The sequence below is a fragment of the Tenrec ecaudatus genome, chromosome 4 (genome assembly GCF_050624435.1).
Source record: "Tenrec ecaudatus isolate mTenEca1 chromosome 4, mTenEca1.hap1, whole genome shotgun sequence".
NCBI lineage: Eukaryota > Metazoa > Chordata > Mammalia > Afrosoricida > Tenrecidae > Tenrec > Tenrec ecaudatus.
In genome coordinates, this window is record NC_134533.1 from 55,746,418 (window position 1) to 55,765,221 (window position 18,804).

Sequence of the window (18,804 nt, forward strand, 5' to 3'; positions counted from 1 at the left end):
CAAGCCCATAAGTCTGATACTAGTCCATAAATCCCTCTTCAGATTCATGCAGCCATATTCAATGATGCAGAATGCAGGAAGATCACAGGCTGGTTGGTGAGTGCAAGTCTTGCAGATCCAATGGCAGTGGATGCATCTCCAGGGCTTTGGCTGCCATCGGCTTGTCAACAGGAAGGTGAAACAGAGAGAGTGTTGTGGCCTGCCTCCAGGGAGAAAGAGAGGAGGAGGCTGATCTCAAAAAGCCATTATCTCAGTTGCCCTCCAATCAAGCTGTGACCTGACTGACAGGCTAAACTCTGCCGATATATTCCTACAGGAGCTGTGCTGGCACAGAAAATTAACGAGCACAGCACCTTATACATAACAAAATGAAATGTTGCCCTGACCTGGACTGTCCTCATGATCATTAGTTTTAAGTCCAGGGTTATGATTATTGGGTCAATCCATTTTAATTCACTGACCCTCTACTTTACTACCTGTTTTTCTAGTTATTGATTTTTCTCTCTTTTTTAAATCATTTGGAGGCTCATACAACTCTTATCACAATCCATACATACATTCATTGTGTCAAGCACATTTGCACATATGTTGCTATCATCCTTCTCAAAACAGTTGCTTTCTACTTGAGCCCTTGGTATCAGCTCCTCATTTTCCCCCTCCCTCCCCACTCCCCTCCCCCATGAACCCTTGATAATTTATAAATTATTATTATTTTGTCATTATCTTACACCATCCAATGTCTCCCTTCACCCACTTCTCCATTGTCCATCCCCCAGGGGGAGGTTAGATGTAGATCCTTGTAATCAGTTCCCCTTTTCTCCCTCACCTTCCCTCCACCCTCTCGGTATCACCACTCACACCACTGGTCCTGAGGGGTTCATTAAACACAGGGGATTCCCTGTGTTTCCAGTTCCTATCTGTACCAATGTACATCCTCCGGTCCAGCCAGGCTTGTAAGATAGAATTGGGGTCATGGTAGTGGGGGGGGGTAGGGGAGCATCGAGGACAAGTCCAAAGCAAACAAGACAATATCTCATCATGCTTCCTCCTCAGGCACATCCTGCTTATATTTCCAGGATTATATATGCATTCCCTCTAGGACAGTGTGCAGGACATTCCGTCTTCTCCATAGATGCTACAGTCAAAATGCATCTAGTCTTCTCTGTTCACTGTCCCCCTTTCTCATGGCTAAGAGTCAACTGAAAAGGTCTGTGCTCGGGTCTGGTCCGCCCTAGTCATCAAATAATAGTGGCTGCAATCAGGGCTCAAGCACAAGAACAGTGTGAGGATGGTGCCGGCCCAGGCACTGTTTCGTTCTGTTGTGCACGGGGTCACTATGGGTCAGGACCGACGCGATGGCACCGAACCGGCTCAATGGCAACAACCACCACCACTGTTGGGGCTTGGCAATCGGTGTCTTATGCCAGTGCCCAGGTTATTCTGATAGAATAAGCCTCTAGATCACTTATGGAAAACATAGGTTTAGGACACAATGCAAAAGTTTGTTTTGTTTCTTTTTTCCCCCCAAAACCTTTTATTGGGAGGTAATGCAGATATTGTGTCATTCCACAGTTCAATCCCATCAAGCAGTCTTTTAGAATTGCTACCACCCTCAGTTTCCAAACCTTCTCTTTCTCCTTGAACTCCTTGGTATCATCACCTCTTTACTCCCCACTCTCCCTCCTGCTTACCCCCTTATTCTACTTGCTGTCTTTATAGGTTCACCAATCCTGGGTTTCCTATACCGAAAAACATATAGAAAAAATTCAAGAAGGCTGTCCCCAATGACAAATACTATCAGAGCTAAGCCCCAATATGAAGAACAAGAAAAAGCCAGCATTGGAAACCAGATCAGACCCAGCGTCTCTGACGAGGTGGTCCCTGCTCCGTCGGGCTATCATTCTCCTGCAGTCATCTCTCCACTGGGCTCGGTTTCCTTAAACTCCCGTAAGTTTTCTTTAAGAAGTTTTGGTGCCATTCTGTCTGGCCATCAATTTTCTCCCCTGACTTTCTCTTTTATGGAATTTCAACAAAATAATGTCTGTTCTCTGATAGATGCCAAGATTCTGATTCATTCTTTTGTAATTACCAGATTAGGTTATTCTGATGCCTATGTGCTGAATCAGATAAACTATTTTTATGTTTTCATTGGAATTTAGAGATGAAATAAGACCTTTAGAGCATTCAATTATGGGATACTGGATATATTAATATTTATACTTCCGCTAGATGTCGATCTCCTGCCCCTGGATGACAGCAGTAGTGTCCTCATGAACCCTCCTTTGTCATCTCTGACTCCTGGAATCACCTCTCTTCCTCTTGGCATCTGCCAACAACTGTGATGACCGGGTGGACACCCCCATGCCTATCCAAAAGGTTATGTTCTCCAAGGAGGGGACTGCTTGCTCTTTGGGCGATCCTTGAGCTTAAAAAGAAGCATTTAGAACAGTGGTTCTCAACCTGTGGGTCGCAACCCCTTTGGGGGTAGAACGACTCTTTCACAGGGGTCGCCCGATTCATAACAGGAGGAAAATGACAGTGATGAAGTAGCAATGAAAATAATGTTCTGGGTTGGGGGGTCACCACATCATGACAAACTGTATGAAAGGGTCGCGACATTAGACAGGTTAGACCACAGCTCTAGAAGGTTTTTAGCCTCTCCCCTTTCCAGTCCTCACAGTGACCCTCTAGGACAGAGTAGACCCACCCCTGTGGGTTTCAGAGACTGTAAGTCTTCACAGGAGGAGAAAGTCTCATTTTTCTCTCTGGGAGCAGCTGGGGGGTTTAAACTGTTGACCTGTGGTTAGCACCCGAACAAGTACCCATACCGTCACTATGAGTTGGAATTGACTTATTGGCAATAAGTTTGGTTTTTGTTTTTGTTTTCCGTTAGTGCACTAAATAAGGTTCCCTACAGTTTTGTTGAGGCTTTTCATATTGGGCCTCTTACATTCTTAAGTCTCTATAGGAAATTCCTTCTGCATCCCTTCTTAGTGTATTCTGTGTGCTAGGCACAGAACTATCAAGGTGAGCTAGACTAATACCACCCCTGTGTTCATGGCGCTCCTAGCCTGATGTGGAAGAAGACAGATGTTTCTGTGAGCTGCTAATGTAGCATTTAGAAGATACTACAGTCGGGAAAGTACAAAATGCCAAGACACGCATAAAAGGACCACCTTTCATACTCTAAGAGGAGTTGGATAATGTTTCCTGAAAAAGTGACAGTTAAGACTTGAAGACTGTGTAGGCATTAGAGAGATAGAATATTCTAGAATACAGAAATACCAGTGAGGAAAGGCCCAGAGGCCAGAGAAAGATAGCAATAGAGATGAATTCCCTCTTGTCAGATTCCCCTACCACCACCCCCTGGTTTTTTGTCCACATAGTAAGGTTTTTTTCCCTCTAACAGAGGCCAAGTTTAATTCTTTTGGGCCTAATTACTATATTGAATTATTTCTATGTCCTTTCTCTGCTGAAACTGCTAAAAGTCTGTTTAAATTTTCTATTACAGTGAGTTGACATACCTTAGTTGTTACATTTGTACATTCTTCTATTGGGTAGTTTTCTTTTCCTTATTGAAAAATATGCAGATGATATCACTAGAAATCTTTTATCTTTATATTACAGCTGTATCCTCCCCAGAGAATCATAGTTCAAACTGAGACAGATTTACTGAATAATAAAAATCATCATAATGAGGATCAAATTGCAAGTGAGTGTGAAGGAATTATAACAAACTAGAAAGTGATCTGATTCTGGGTCCAAATCTCATTTCTAGGACAAAACTCCCATTTTCAGCAGGCAGACCAATAAACAGGTAAGAAAAGGGGAGAGCCATACCAGGGTGAAACATGAGGGCAGAGCTTGGCACCTCATCACATTCGATCAGAAAACATAAGGATCAGCAGAAAGACCTGGAACTATTTATAGGCCCTCTTCCTTCTCCTCCTTTCTTCTTTTTCATATCTATCTATATAAGATAGACAAGATAAACAATCCTGAGGAGAAAACAAGGGGACTGATGGTTCTGAGGGGACAGGGAATGGGGGAGGTTGGAGCCAACAAACCCAGAGACAAGGGAACAGAGATCTAAAATCAATGGCGAAAGGAATGAAGAATACCTGGTAGGGTTTGATCAAGTGCAATGTAGCCTAAAGGAATTACTGACAGCTGGATGAAGGTAGAACATGATCATGGAACAGGAGGAAAGTAAAAGGAAATAGAGGGGGGGGGGAATAGGCAAAAGACATTTATAGAGGTATAAATATAGGCATGTATACATGTAAATATATTAATATATAACAATAGAGATGTCTATGTACATATATTTATATGTTAAGCATCAAGATAGCAGACAGACACTGGGTCTCTACTCAAGTACTCCCTCAACACAAGAACACTTTGTTCTAATAACCTGGTATCCTGTGAGACTTACCTTACCAACATGATTGCTGAAGTCAAAATGAGTACACAAGCAAATGTGAAGAAAGCTAATGGTGCCTGGCTATTAGAGGATATAGTGCCTGGGGTCTTAAAGGCTTGTAGTTAAACTAGCGGCCATCTAGCTGGAAGCAACAAGACCATATAGAAGAAGCACACCAACCTGCGTGATCTCCAGCTCTTGATGGGATCAAGTATCATGCATCAGAAGACCCCAAACAATCATATTGATGTGAATCAGGTGGGACAGAGTGGAGACCCAAAGCCCATCTATAGAAAATTGGGTAACAAGAAGGGGATGAGCCAGCCAAGGTGCATTATAGCATCGAAAAAACACACATTCCTCTAGTTCTTTATTACACACACACACACACACACACTATCATGCCCCACTTCTACCTTACAAATCTGGCTAGACCAGAGCATGTACACTGGTACAGATAAGAGCTCTAGACACACGGAATCCAGGACAGATACACCCATCAGGAACAAATGTGAGTAGTTAAGGTAGAGGAAAGGTATGGGGAGCAGGGGGAAAAAGGAGGAACCAGTCACAATGATTGATGTATAACCCTCCACCCCAGGGAGATGAACAACAGAAACGAGGGTGAAAGGACAGAGAAGATTGTGTAAAATATCAAATTAATAATAATTTACAATTTATCAAGGGGTCACAAGGATAAGAGGGTGGGGAGGGAGGGAAAAAGAGGAGCTGATACCAAGGGCTCAAGTAGAAAGAAAATGTTTTCAAAATGATGATGGCAACATATATACAAATGTGCTTGATAAAACTGATTTTTGGATTTTTTAAAATCATTTTATTAGGGGCTCATACAACTCATCACAATCCACACAACATCAATTGTGTAAAGCACATTTGTACATTCATTGCCCTCATTATTCTCAAACATTTGCTCTCCACTTATGCCACCAGCATCAGGTCCTCATTTTTTCCCCTCCCTACCCGCTCCCCCTCCCTCATGAACCCTTGATAATTTATAAATTATTATTTTGTCATATCTTGACCTGTCTGACATCTCCCTTCACCCACTTTTCTGTTGCCCATCCCCCAGGGAGATCACATGTAGATCCTTGTAATCGGTTCCGATGTAGGGATTCTTATAAGAACTGTAAGGGCCCCCAATAAAATGATTTATAAAAAAAAAAAAGAAGAAGAAGAAAGAAAGGAAAGGGGAGAGGAGCCAGCCCATTTCAGAAAGCTCCGTGGTTTAAATATACTTCAAACAGATGACAGAAGGGGGAGCTCTAAAGCCTTGAAGCTAGATGGCTAAACCAGCCTCAAGGTCCTGCAGTACAGACAAAAACACATCTCACTAAAAACAAGCAAGAGGGAAGTATAGTCAAACTCCATTTAAAATTATCATCAGAAAAGAAAGAAATGAAGAAGGATCAGAACATCTCGTTAAGCTGCAAAAACGAACCAAGAAGATCTACTCACTATGTTTTGTTTTTAGTGATAACATTAGTGGAAGCGCAAAATCCACTCGCAGGGTCACATGTGGGCTAAACCTGCTGTGGGAGCCCCCTCGGACCTCAGCGAGCGAGGTGTGAATAGCCCCATTACCAGAGAGAGCGCATCGGAAAGTGCATTGTTGCAGATGCAGCTGGGTTCAAGTTAACACCTTCTCATTTGATTTCCCTTTTGATGCATTTTCCATATGCTCTAGTTTTTAATATTTCCTGCTTTCTTTTGGGGTTTTATCTGTTTTACTTTGTTTTTAATGTTTTCGGCATATGAAATCCAGGATATGATAGAGACAGTAAATGGCTTACTGATTCCTTGGGGGTATGTCAAGCGAGGTTGGGGAAATTGGGGAGTTAATAATGATAAGTGCAAGAATGAAGAAAAGACTCTGAAATTCGTTGTGGTGATGATTGTATAGCTCTTCTTGGGTGATTAATTATTGAATTGCATGATGTGCGAATTACATGCCAATAAAACTGTTAATAGAAGATTGTATATTAACTAGACTAATTAGGAAAATACAGAAGTTTAAGAGAACAACTTAAATTAGATTCAGAGCAACTCACAAATTATATGGTCACAGAACAGAAAAGGAACAGGGAGAGTTACAAAGAGAGCTTACACACCAAAGAAAGCATTGGAAATTTTTTCATAAATAGATGAAATCTATTAATAAAAAAACATTATGGATATCACGTGAAAATAGAAAATGGAAAGGAGGAAGTTTTTAGTTAAAATCTATGAAAAATGTTAAAATATTTCAGAGAAAATTATACAGAACACCAGCAAAGTATTTGTGTGTTTATGTGTTACGTATAGGTTCCTAAGAAATAAACCTAAAGATGTTGAACAAAATATAATACTTAAGAAAAAATAATAATTTGAGAAAACCATTATGCAGAACATTATGAAATTACATATTAAAGGAGAATATTATATACCTGAAAAAACAACTCAGAATGACTGAGAACAAAACAAATTTTAATAAAGTAATTAAAATTTAAATAAAAAGAATAAAGTGCATTAAATGTGACATTTAATAGCAAAAAAATCATTTTATGTCTCTTTGTGCTAGAAATTTTTAATCAGTCTGCTAAACAACTCATGAATTGTCAGGGAAAGCCAGCCCTTAACACATCATTACGGGTCCGGTAGGGCCATTGTAAAGCGATAATAAGTAAAGATCATAGAAAAGTTACAGAGAGCATGAGAAATAGAAGAGAAATATTGAAATAAATGGAGTCAGACACAATTCATGGTAGCATGCTCACCTCAGCCCTGCTTGGTGGTCCACATGGAGGGAGAGAGAGGTATTTAATGCTAGCCCAAGCTTTTTATATTCTCTGGGGACATGCAAGCCCCCTAATTACAGGTGAGGACATAGATCACAGGAAGGGGCTGTGCTGTAGGTAATACAGTAATGGGAGGGGGTGGCCTAGGGACATACACACAATAGGAAGAGGAGGGATTGGGGATATACATGTGAAAAGATGGGTAGATCCTAGATTTAGGATGGCAGCTTAATTTGACCTGTTCTCTGGACCTCCATAGGAACCATTATCAGTAGGGTGTAAACCCCACCTACAGGAACCAAATAGATGACTGCAGGCATCCGTTGTCCTTAACAGCAGGGAGTGAGGCCTACCCTGTAGTCAGATGACTAACTGCTCTGAGGAGGATGTCTGTAAGGGTCTGACCTCCCCCCACATGAATCAAATAAAAAATGCAAATAAAACCACAAGATTTTCTTTTTAATAATTATACCAGAATTTGTCAGGTAAAGCTTCAAAAACAAACAAACTCACCTCCTTGAATCGACTTTGAATTGATGCTGACTCATAACCACCCGGTAGGACAGGGTCTACAGCTTCTGTGAATTTCCAAGACAGTAACTGTTTATAGGAGTAGAAAGCCATCTTTTCTCCTGAGGAGCTGCTGGTGGTTTCAAAGTGCTGACCTTGTGGATCGCAGCCTGACACATGACCCCTATGCCACCAGAGCTCCTCGGATATACTATCACAGTTATCAAAGGAAACTTGATAGCATTTAATGTTTGTATCAATAATCAAATGCATCAATTTAGCCTGAAACATATTGGACATTATCAAAACTCACTGTCACTGAATTTATTCTAACTAAAAACAACACTGTAGGATACAGTAGAACTTCATCTGTGGGTTTCAAAAACTATTATCTTTGTGGGAGTAGAAAGCCCCAACTTTTTCTCTCAAAGGAGCCCGGTGGCTTCTAACTTCTGATCTTTGGGTTGGCAGCACAACATGTGGTGCCACACCACACCAGGGCTCCGATTCGCCATTATAGCCGATGCAACTAGACCAGACGACACAATTAGAGGCAAAAGACATGGACATGAAGAGACAGAATTATTTCTATTTGCAGATGATAAAATTAAATATCTGGAAAGTACAAAAAATAAAAATGACTATAATTTAATAAAATAGCACCTTAACCCAACATAATCAACAATTAGAAGAAGAGCAACAAAATGAGCTTTGAGTCACCGAAACAAGGATACTAAGGATAAAAGCTGAAATAAATCCCAAATCCATAGAAAATCAATAAAACAAGAAGTTACTTCTTTGAAAAGATTGTCAATGAGAAAATAAGGACCAACTGAAGGGCCCTAATACACGGCATGCGCACACACAATCACACATGACGAAAACACACACAAGGCAGAAGGCAAAATAGGGGACTTAGGTCATCAAAAGACACTCAGGTGACCACAAGATTTCCTCAAAAAAGATTTTCTTTTTTTAAGGGGGGGACAAAGAGGGGGAATGGGAATGATATAGGCACTAATCACTAAAATCTTTAGGAAAAAAGCAACACTTCAATAAGAAAAAGAAGAATTCCATTTTAAAATGGGCAGAGGACATGGACAGACGGTTCACCGAAGAAGACATGGAGGCAGCAAACATATGTACGGATAATGCCTGAGATGACGAGCCATTGGAAAGATGCAAATCAAGACAACAATGAGAGACCACCTGACGCCAAACTGATAGAACAGTGTAAAACAACAGAAAGTAACAAATGCTGGAGCGAGAACAGAGAGGTTAGACCCCTCAGACACTGCTGGTGAGACTGTGAAGTGTTCCACCCATCCACTGCTTCCTCAGTGTGCCCTAAGGAAATAAAAGCTGCAGTACGAGGAAACATGTGTACCCTCGTTTGCACCGCAGCCCTAGTCGTGGTAGCAAGAAGATGAAAGCAACCTATGAGTAGAAGAATGGAGAAATAAACTTTGGTACATACACAAAATGTAATGCTGGTCGTGGCTAAAAGATAAGTGTTGCACTGTGAAACACATCATGGCATGGATGGATTTAGAGGACCCTGGACGGAGTGAAGTTAGCCCGTCACAAAAGAGCAGACGTTGTATGATACAAACGAATCCAAAAACTCAAGGTGAAGCTTGTTCACAGAGAAAGAAACCCATGTTTGATGGTCACCAGGGATGAGGGAGAGGACAGGGAGTGGTAGGCTTGCCTGTTAACAGGTAGGATGAAGGGTAAAGGGAGGTCAGAGTTGGGACGGGCAGGAAAGTCATCAAGGAGGGTGACAAGTTGTCTAAATTATTGGTAGGCTGAATATAAAAATGATGATCTGAAATGTTAACCCTACCTAATACACAATAAAATTTTTGGTTTTGCTTTATTATCCCATGGAGGGCATAGGAGCTACCTGCAAAGTGGGCCATTTGAATCACCTGCCACTCTTCAGGAGAGAGCTGAGACTTTCTCCTCTCCTCCAGAATGACAGCTGTGGAAACCCTCAGAGGCAGTTCTAACCTGTCCTATAAGGTCCCTGTGCATCAGGATCAACTCAATGACGGTGGGATTTCTCAGTGTGTAGCACTATTCTACTCAGACATGCATGAAGTCACCATAAGTCAAAATAATTCAACAGCAACTTGTTTCTTGACTCATTGTATGAGTAAACTCGTTACTTATTGATTCTCTTGTTGGTAGCCCCGGGATATGTCCAGGGCTTGGCCTTTATTAGTAAACTGGCTATGAATTTCAAAATTGTTTTTTGCCATTATTATTAATGAGGCTAGGTATTTTTATTATGTTTATCAATTGCATTTCCTCTTAGATGAATTTCATATTCACTCTTGCCCTTGAAACTTCAGAATTTTTATTAATACATATTTTGACCCCCTTTATATTTTTAAGAACTCATTTTATGGTAAAAGGATTACCTCCAGTACTATCTTATTTGTAGTTTGTTATTTGACTGTTTTTATAACTTTTATTTTGACAATAATGGAAAATTCTAAGAACTTAACCATAAACCTAAGCTTCATTTTATAATATATTCTAAAATAATAGGAAAGGGTTAAATCTATTTGTTTTAAGGAAATTATTATTCTCTTTGGAAATGCAATACTATAGCCTCCAGAATACATATACACAAAAATAAAACTTAAGGCAGACAGAATGATTGGTTTCAGTTTAATTTTAAATTCACTTGTAAGTTCTGGGCTATTACTAGATTCAGAACTGAGAGCTTAGGTATTAAATTCTACATATAAGCAATATATCATGTAGCCCAAATGCATTTTTCAAAGTTTTCATTTCCCGAAGGATAATAGTTAATGAAAAACTGTACTTCAGAATTTAAGTTAAAATACTGCTTTGGGATCAATCCATGTGTGAACAACAAAAAAATTTTTTTAAACCTGGCCCTTCCTCTATCTTGGCAGGACTTGGAAATCTAATTAAATGGAGTGTTCCAAACTGTACAGAGATTATTCTTTTTGAAGGAAAAAGCCAAAAGCCTTCTATCAAAGGGCCCATTGCGATGAAAGTAGAAAGTGAAAGGGTCGCTAGCCTGCTGTGTATTGAGACGTTATCTGTAAGAATTATGGCATTTACCTTTGGAGAAAGGGAGACATCAGATTCAATGTAGCAGAGGATGCAAATGGGATTCTGTTGAGTAACAGTGAAACGGTCTAATAATTCTACACACAGAAATCTGCACCAAGGAAATGATCCCAAACATGGAAAACCCTGTATTAAAGATCTTCATTATAATACTGTGTATAGAGAAATAGCACAAATAAACATTGGGAGACTTGTAAAGTCTGACGATAAACCTTAGTGCAATGCTGTGTTATATCAATATGCACAATGTATCAGCGTATGATGTCAATAAGAAAGCATTGCTACTAGGACCCCAGTTCACACATGCATCCATTTATTCTACACGAAACATGCTTAAATGCGTCTCCAAGTCAACTGACAGATGAAGACAAGTTCTCCCAGTAATACACTTGCCTTAGTCTCATTGCGTTGCCTTCAAAACAAGGTCCAATTTTTTAAAGTGGCTCTGAAGGGGGTCTGCGGGACCAGTTAAATTCAAGGCAGAGAGATCAGCTTATAGAAACTATTGGTTTTTTCTTTGGATTCCAAAGAGATAATACTGATAGATTTTCTTGGCAGACACAGGGCAATCACAGGGGCTTATAATGAATATGTTTTAAGAAAATTAAGAACTTTGTTGATGAGAAAAAGACCAGTGTGGTAGTTATATAATGGTTTGTCAATTTGAGAGGATTAAGTGTGAATGGGGTGGAGTCTAGCCTTTCAATCAGGTCATAGCCAATGAGGTCTCTGTGCAGACTTGGCCTTCTGAGGATTCTGGGAACTCCAATATTCCTCTTTGGAGGTGGGAGACTCTCTCTCTCTCTTTCTCCTCACTTCCAGAGAAACACTGCAGCTGACAAGACCCATAGAACTACACCAGTGCTCTGAGCTGAAGGAACCCTATGGAGACCCCTGCCAGCACTGAGATGCCTCTATTGCCACTGGATCCACAAGATTTCCCACCCATTGGCCTATGGTCTTCCTGCATTCAGTGTCATTGCATGTGTTTCATTAGTATGAGGAGGATTTATAGATGGGTATCAGAGATATGGGCTAATATCAGACTTATGGACTTGATCTGGACTGAGTTGGAATGTTTTATCAATATTCAATTGCTCTTGTATATAACCCTCTTTCTTATACACATATCAGTGTCCCTATGAATTTGTCACTCTAGTCAACCCAGACTAACACAGCCAGGGAAATTGGACTGAGAAATGCCCCCCCACAACATAATGTATATACTCATGCTTCAAGGGCAATAAGTCTTGTCCTAAGAGAATTTCCTAAGGAAATCTTATTCTAACACCCAATAGCTCTGATGTTGCTCCTTCAGACTTCTTTTTGTTCATCAAACTCAATAAACATTTGAGAGGAACCTTCAAGAATACCAAAACTGTGATTTTTACATGGCATCAATTAAAGAATGCAGAATTCCTCGGGATGGGGTTAGACAGGGAAACTTCAGCTTCAGAAGTGTATAGAACTAGAGGGAGGATACATTGAGAAATAGTAGCTTCGTATATTCATCTTTTTGTTTAATAAGGGTTTCTGTGATATTGACTCATTGAACATGACCACAAATCAGATGTTTTGTGGAATGACATCAAGAACATCACACATGGTGGAACGGGGTGAGGGGGCGGGAGTTAATACCAAGGGTTGGTAGAAAGAAAATACTTTGAAAATTATGATGGTAGCATATGAACAAATGTGCTTGACACACGGATGGATGGATGGATGGATGGATGGATTGTGATAAGAGCTGTAAGAGACCCCAATAACATGATTAAAACACACACACACACACACAACCATCACACATGAAGGAAGCAAACATCGCTAAAAAGGCAGGAAAGAAGAAAAGACCAAAGTGAATGTCAGAAAAGACTCTGAAATGTTTCTTGAATGTAGAGTAGCTAAAGTGAATGGGAGAAAGGATGAACAGAAAAATTCAAAAGGTAGTTAAAAAAGACAAAAGAAAGCATTATGATGAAATGTGCAAAGATTTAGAATTAGACAACCAAACAGGAAGGACAGACTTGGCATATCTCAAGTTGAAAGTGTTAAAGAAAAAATTCAAGTTTGAGCTGTAGTTTTGAAACATTTGATGGACAAAATATTGTACAAGGAGCTTCAAAAGATGGAAGGAATGCTGAAATTGGCTAAATGATCAACAAGCAATTATTTCAAGAGGTAGCACAAGATCAAGAACTGTTGGTATTGATGGCATTAGTCCAAACTGCCCTAAAGGCATTAGTCCCAGCCTGGGGTCACTTTGAGCAAATCTCCCACCACTGTTAGGTAGCCAGAATAGGGACTAAGGGGGTTGTCTCCCCAGATGCCTGCATAGGGTCACGACAAAAGAGTTGGAAAGAAATCAGGCACATTAGACACCTATGGAAAGATGCAAACTGAGCATGCTCAGACACAGGCCCCCAGGATCCAGGTGGGAGGTCAACCTGGGTGCACAGACTAGGCCCAGCCACATGACATCACACAGGTGGGCCTAACCTCAGTCAATGAGGTCAGCCAATACCATCAACCATGCCGCCCCAACCAGAGGGGATGAAAGCAGCCAGGAGCAGGCTGGGAAGATCTACTGTTAGCCTCTTTTATCCCCTCTTTGACTCCTCTCTTGTTTAGGCATGCTCAGGGCACTCTGGATTTCCTGCTCTTGGTCCCTGCGATTTCCTGTGAATACCTGAAATTTCCCCTTTCCTCATAAAAGCCACTTGGATTTACAAAAGTGCTTCTGTTGTGTGAATTCGGTCTAAGTAAACCAGCCTCTGACAATCACAGGGTCCATAGACACAATTGTATGGTTATAATATATAAAGATCATAGTAAAGTCATAGAAGATAGGAGAGAAAGTAAAATAAAGGAGTAGCATGCTCACCTCCAGGACAGTCATGATCGCAGCACCCAGGTCCATGCAGAGAGTCATTACTTTCTTGGAATATTTGGTCGGTAGCAATAACATATACATATTCAGTAGTTGCATACGTCACAAGGTGGGTGGTAACCACAGTCAAGTCCCTGAGCTCACAGGTGAGAAAACCCAATACCTGCACTGGGGGAAGACATGAGAGGGGAATGGGTGCCACGGCGGGAGGAGATGACCAAAGAATGTCTGCTTCTATAGGGAGAAAGAATCACCCATGTGCTCACTTTAAGGCAGCATAGTGGTTAGGAGAGAATCTGTGGGAATATTTAAGCAGGATAATGTACTTGGACTTTATCTCTAACTTACCAAACTGGAGGCTTTCCTACTGTGGAAAACTAGCTTTCCAGATTCCCTCTGTTATATATATATATATATAGGCCTAGTCATATTTCCCTCAGTGTTCTTTCCTACAGAATTTTTTCAGCATTGCAAAGCAAGAACAGGTATAAACCACTCCAGAAACAACACCGCCACTTCATGTATTTTACTTGACAGTCATGATTTATCCATGTTATGTATCATTTTGAGTATCCAGTACTTTAGTGTATTCAGTTCTGTTTCCTTGCCAACTGGGCCACCATGATTGCTGATGTGAGAAATAACTCGGACTGTTGAGGAGGCCTGGAGGTGTTACATGCTGGGCTGCTGACCAGGAGCCCCACAGGGGCAGTTCTCCTGTGTCCTACAGGGTCACCCTGAATCTCAATGGACTCAACTGCAGTGAGTTTGCTTTGGGGATGTGAGGAGAAATACCAAGATCTTTTGCAGTCAGCCTGCTGTGGAAAGATGCCCTGGCCAATACCAGTGCCTGGGTGTGCCTAGTAGACTAGAAGAAACAATGTGGGCTTCTGGTGTCCCCCCACCCTTTCAAGATAACATTTCTATACAACAGCCCACTCCCACCTTTTTCTCTGCTTCACTTTAATTCTTTTCAGTCTGCAGGACATCCTGCATCCTTGTCCATCTTGAGACTTCTTTGCCCTGGGATGGTCATTCTTGCTGCAATTTATTGCTGCTGCATCTAGCTGCAAACCTACAACTTCCAGGCTGTGGGAAAGAGAAACAGGAAGAGAATGTTGGGGACAAATTCTCTATGCTCGCACCCTCAGAGGGAGACCTTGGCATTCGTGGTGGGAAATGTGTCCCCATCCCCTTTGCCTAAGTAAAAGTTACTCCCCACGATGTCCTCCCATAATAAGCCAGTCTTAAGAAGCTCCCGAGTCCGTGGTTGCTACTATATACCCTTGTAGGTTAACTGCTTGAAGGCTCTCTGCCTGAAGGTTGTCTGCCATCAAAAACAATCAGCCCCTATTGTCTGTCCCACCCTAAGTCGGCCTACTCCCTTCAGGTAAGGATCAGAGATTGTTCTCCAGGAGAAGAGCTCAGAGGCCCTTAGGTCAAGTCAGCTGAGTCAAACAAGGTTAGGTGGCCATCTTGACTCTAGAACGGCCCATCTTGTTGTGTATGTACCTTCTTGTCACATGCTTGCCTCTAGTGCCTCCCCTTCCTATTGTGTGTACACCCCTAGTGTGCCCCCTCATGTTATGTGTTTACCTCTAACACAGTGGTTCTCAACCTTCCTAATGCTGAGACAATTTCATACAGTTCCTCATGTTTTGGTGACCCCTAACCATAAATTATTTTTGTTGCTACTTCATAACTGTAATTTTGCTACTCTTATGAATCGGACGACCCCTGAGAAAGGGAGGTTCGACCCCTGAAGGGGTCGCACCCACAGGTGAGAATCGCTGCTCTCATACAGCCCCTTCCTGTTATGACTGTGCTCACCGTGGCTTGCATGCCTGAGGTTATACAAGCTCGTGAGAGAATACATTACTGCCTCCTTTTGGTCCTGGTCGCCATGGAAGAGGTGAGCCCTTGCGTCTCTTGTCTGATATCTCCTTAATTTATCCCTCAATTACACAACTTCCCCTTGGACCCTTTCGGTGGTGGGGAGACTGGCTCCCCACACCAGGCCTGAGGGTAATGCTGTCGATTGATGTAATATTGTAAGGCCCCATTTAGGGGCACTGGGCTAGAGTAGAGGGACATTCGTTAACTCTCCAAAATGACCACATTTCAGCTAAGCAGACATTCCCTGTGTATTAGGTCCACCTGGAGCACACCCTCAGCTGCAGGTAGCCAGAGGCACTGTGAATGCTTCCTCCTACCCTCTAATCACAAAGATAACAATGAGTGAGGTAGTTTCAGCAACCCACCTCTCAAAGTCGCTAAACCAGTCCCCTCTAGCAGGGCCTTTCCTGGCCACCAGCCTCTGCTGGAGGTGGTACTGCCTGTCCCATGTGTCCGCTCTTCAGTGCAAATAAACAGATGTCTGTCAGCTGGATTCAGGCCAGTGTTTTGGATTCTCCACCTCGACCTATACGGAGTCTCTCCCTCTTTGGGGCTTGAGCGCAAACACTAACCATGACATTCTGAGCTCCTAGTGTAGTAGATGCTCACGAATTTGGCAAGGAACGATTGAAAGGACACGGGCTAAGTGTAAAGCGCAGAATTCTGTTTGCACTGGTGCCATCTGGTGGGACCCTGGCATTAAACTTCCTTTGATCCGAAGGTTCCCATTTGGAAGAGGGTCGTCAACCTTATAGTTCCTAAGGAGTCACCTACTTTTACCTTTCTACAGGTCCCGTGAGGATGAGGATGAGGAGGAGGAGGAGGAGGAGGAGGCAGGGACAGAGGCTGCTTTGTTTCGCAGCCTGAGGGAAGGACAGAAATGGCTCCTGGGAGAATTGTGATTTCTCTAAATGGACCAGGTATTTAGAAAAACTGTGAAGTGGGAAACATTTTCGTTTCCTTTCTTCATTCCTTCCACCACCCCACTCCCTCCCCGTCCCCCTCCCCCTTACACCACGATACCATCACCTGCACAGAATCAGCCATCATGCTTCCTGTGCTGCCTGTCTCCCTGTGACAAGCTCCATCACATCTGCGTACTGCATCAGGGACTCGCACCACTGTGCCCTCCTGCCAACAGGGTTTGCGCTGTCTTCCTCAGCCTGTTGGGATGGCTAACTCTTAGAAATTAATTGGTAACAATTGAACCACAGGCAGTAAAGGATATAAGTACGTACTTTTTTATCGGTCAAAACTTCATGAAGTTCTTCAAATCCCACCTATATTAGTCTGGGTTTTCTAGTGAAGCAAAGCCGGTGACACTCATCTATGCATAAGAAAGACTTTACATCAAGAGAGCAGCCCACATAGCACAGAGAGGGCAAGCCCAGTGCTGCCGATGCTCTTCCCAGCTCACTCAGCTGCCGGGCCAGGGAACGGGAAAGCCACACCAGGAGGCAGGAGGATGAAACAGGAGGGCAATGCAGGAAGATGAAGCATGAAGATGCCAACTGGTAGATGCAAAGGCAAGTCAGGTGGTAGGCTCCCCGGGTCACCAGGCGAGGTAGTTAATTGTGGCCACCTGGCTGATAAACACATGTGGGGTTAATTGACGGGCAGAGGGATAAAGGGCTGGTGAGCCTCACATTTCAAGTTCTTGGGTCTCTTGCTTTGTGATGGTCGGACCAGGGTGCAGCTGCCTTAGCCAGTTCCCTGCTTCAGCTTGCCAGGCTGACTTCCTGCAGGACATCCCCGAGGATAAGCTGCATGGACCTACCCCAATGCAGCCCTGGGTGCTGGAGCAGCTGTGTGGTGACCCCTGCCAGTGCTTAGATACTTACACTGTCACTGATTCGGCTTGCAGTGGGCATCATTTGCATGTGTTTTGTGAGATGGAGAAGGATGTTGTGGATTGGTGTTGGACTTATGGGCTAATTTTGGACTTGTGGGCTTGGGCAGCACCGGGTTGGGATGTTTTCTTGATGTGCACTTAACCTTTATATAAAACTCTCTCATACATGAGTTTCTGTGGATTTGTTTCTCTAAAGTACCCAGACTAACACACCAGGCAATATGGTAGTTCCCAGAGCACAAGGTGAGCCACCAGCCCAGGTCTCAGGGATCCAGAGGCTTGATCTAGGCCAGCAGGAAGCAAAGAGAAGAGTGTTCTCCACAGCGTTATGTATATGAAGTAGGCCGCAACCCAGGGGGTATCACCAGGCTGTGACCTGGTAAGGGGTTTCTGACTACTCAGGGCAACCTGGAGTTGTTCACATTGTTAGTTCCCATTATGGCGGAGGCCTTATTGCCAAACTACAGAGGAGCCTGGCCCAATCCAGTTGACACAAAACTTACCTATCACACCACCCAAATGCTCCATGGCCCTGTCGGCCCCATTTCAGTACCTGACTTCCAAGAGAAACGTGAGACTCCAAATTTCGGAAATTCAATGGCTGCAGAGCAGTTTGTGATCACAATATAGCTTCAGTTTGCTCCCTCCCAGGGTCAGGAGCATGGTAGGAGGAGTGAGGCATTCACCACTGAAACACAACTGAAGAGGATACCAAAAGATCAGTCACGAAAATAAAGCATATTTTTTAAAAATCACTTTATTAGGGGCTCATACAACTCTTACCACAATCCATACATACATCAATTGTGTAAAGCACATTTGTACATTCATTGCCCTCATCGATCTCAAAACATTTGCTCTCCACTTAAGTCTGTGGCATCAGCTCCTCTTTTTTCCCCCTCCCTCCCTGCTTCCCCACCTCATGCTCCCTTGATAATTTATAAATTATTATTTTGTCATATCTTACGCTGTCTAACATCTCCCTTCACCCACTTTTCTGTTGTCCATCCCCCAGGGAGGAGGTTATATGTAGATCCTTGTAATCGGCTCCCCTTTCCACCCTACTCCTCCTCCACGCTCCCAGTATCACTACTCCCACCATTGGTCCCAAAAGGATCATCTGTCCTGGATTCCATGTGTTTCCAATTCCTATCTGTACCAGTGTACATCCTCTGGTCTAGCCAGATTTGTAAGGTAGAATTGGGATCATGATGGTCCGGAGGAAGCATTTAGAAACTAGAGGAAAGTTACATGTTTCATTGTTGCTACACTGCACCCTGACTGGCTCATCTCCTCCCTGCAAACTTTCCATAAGGGGATGTCCAAATGC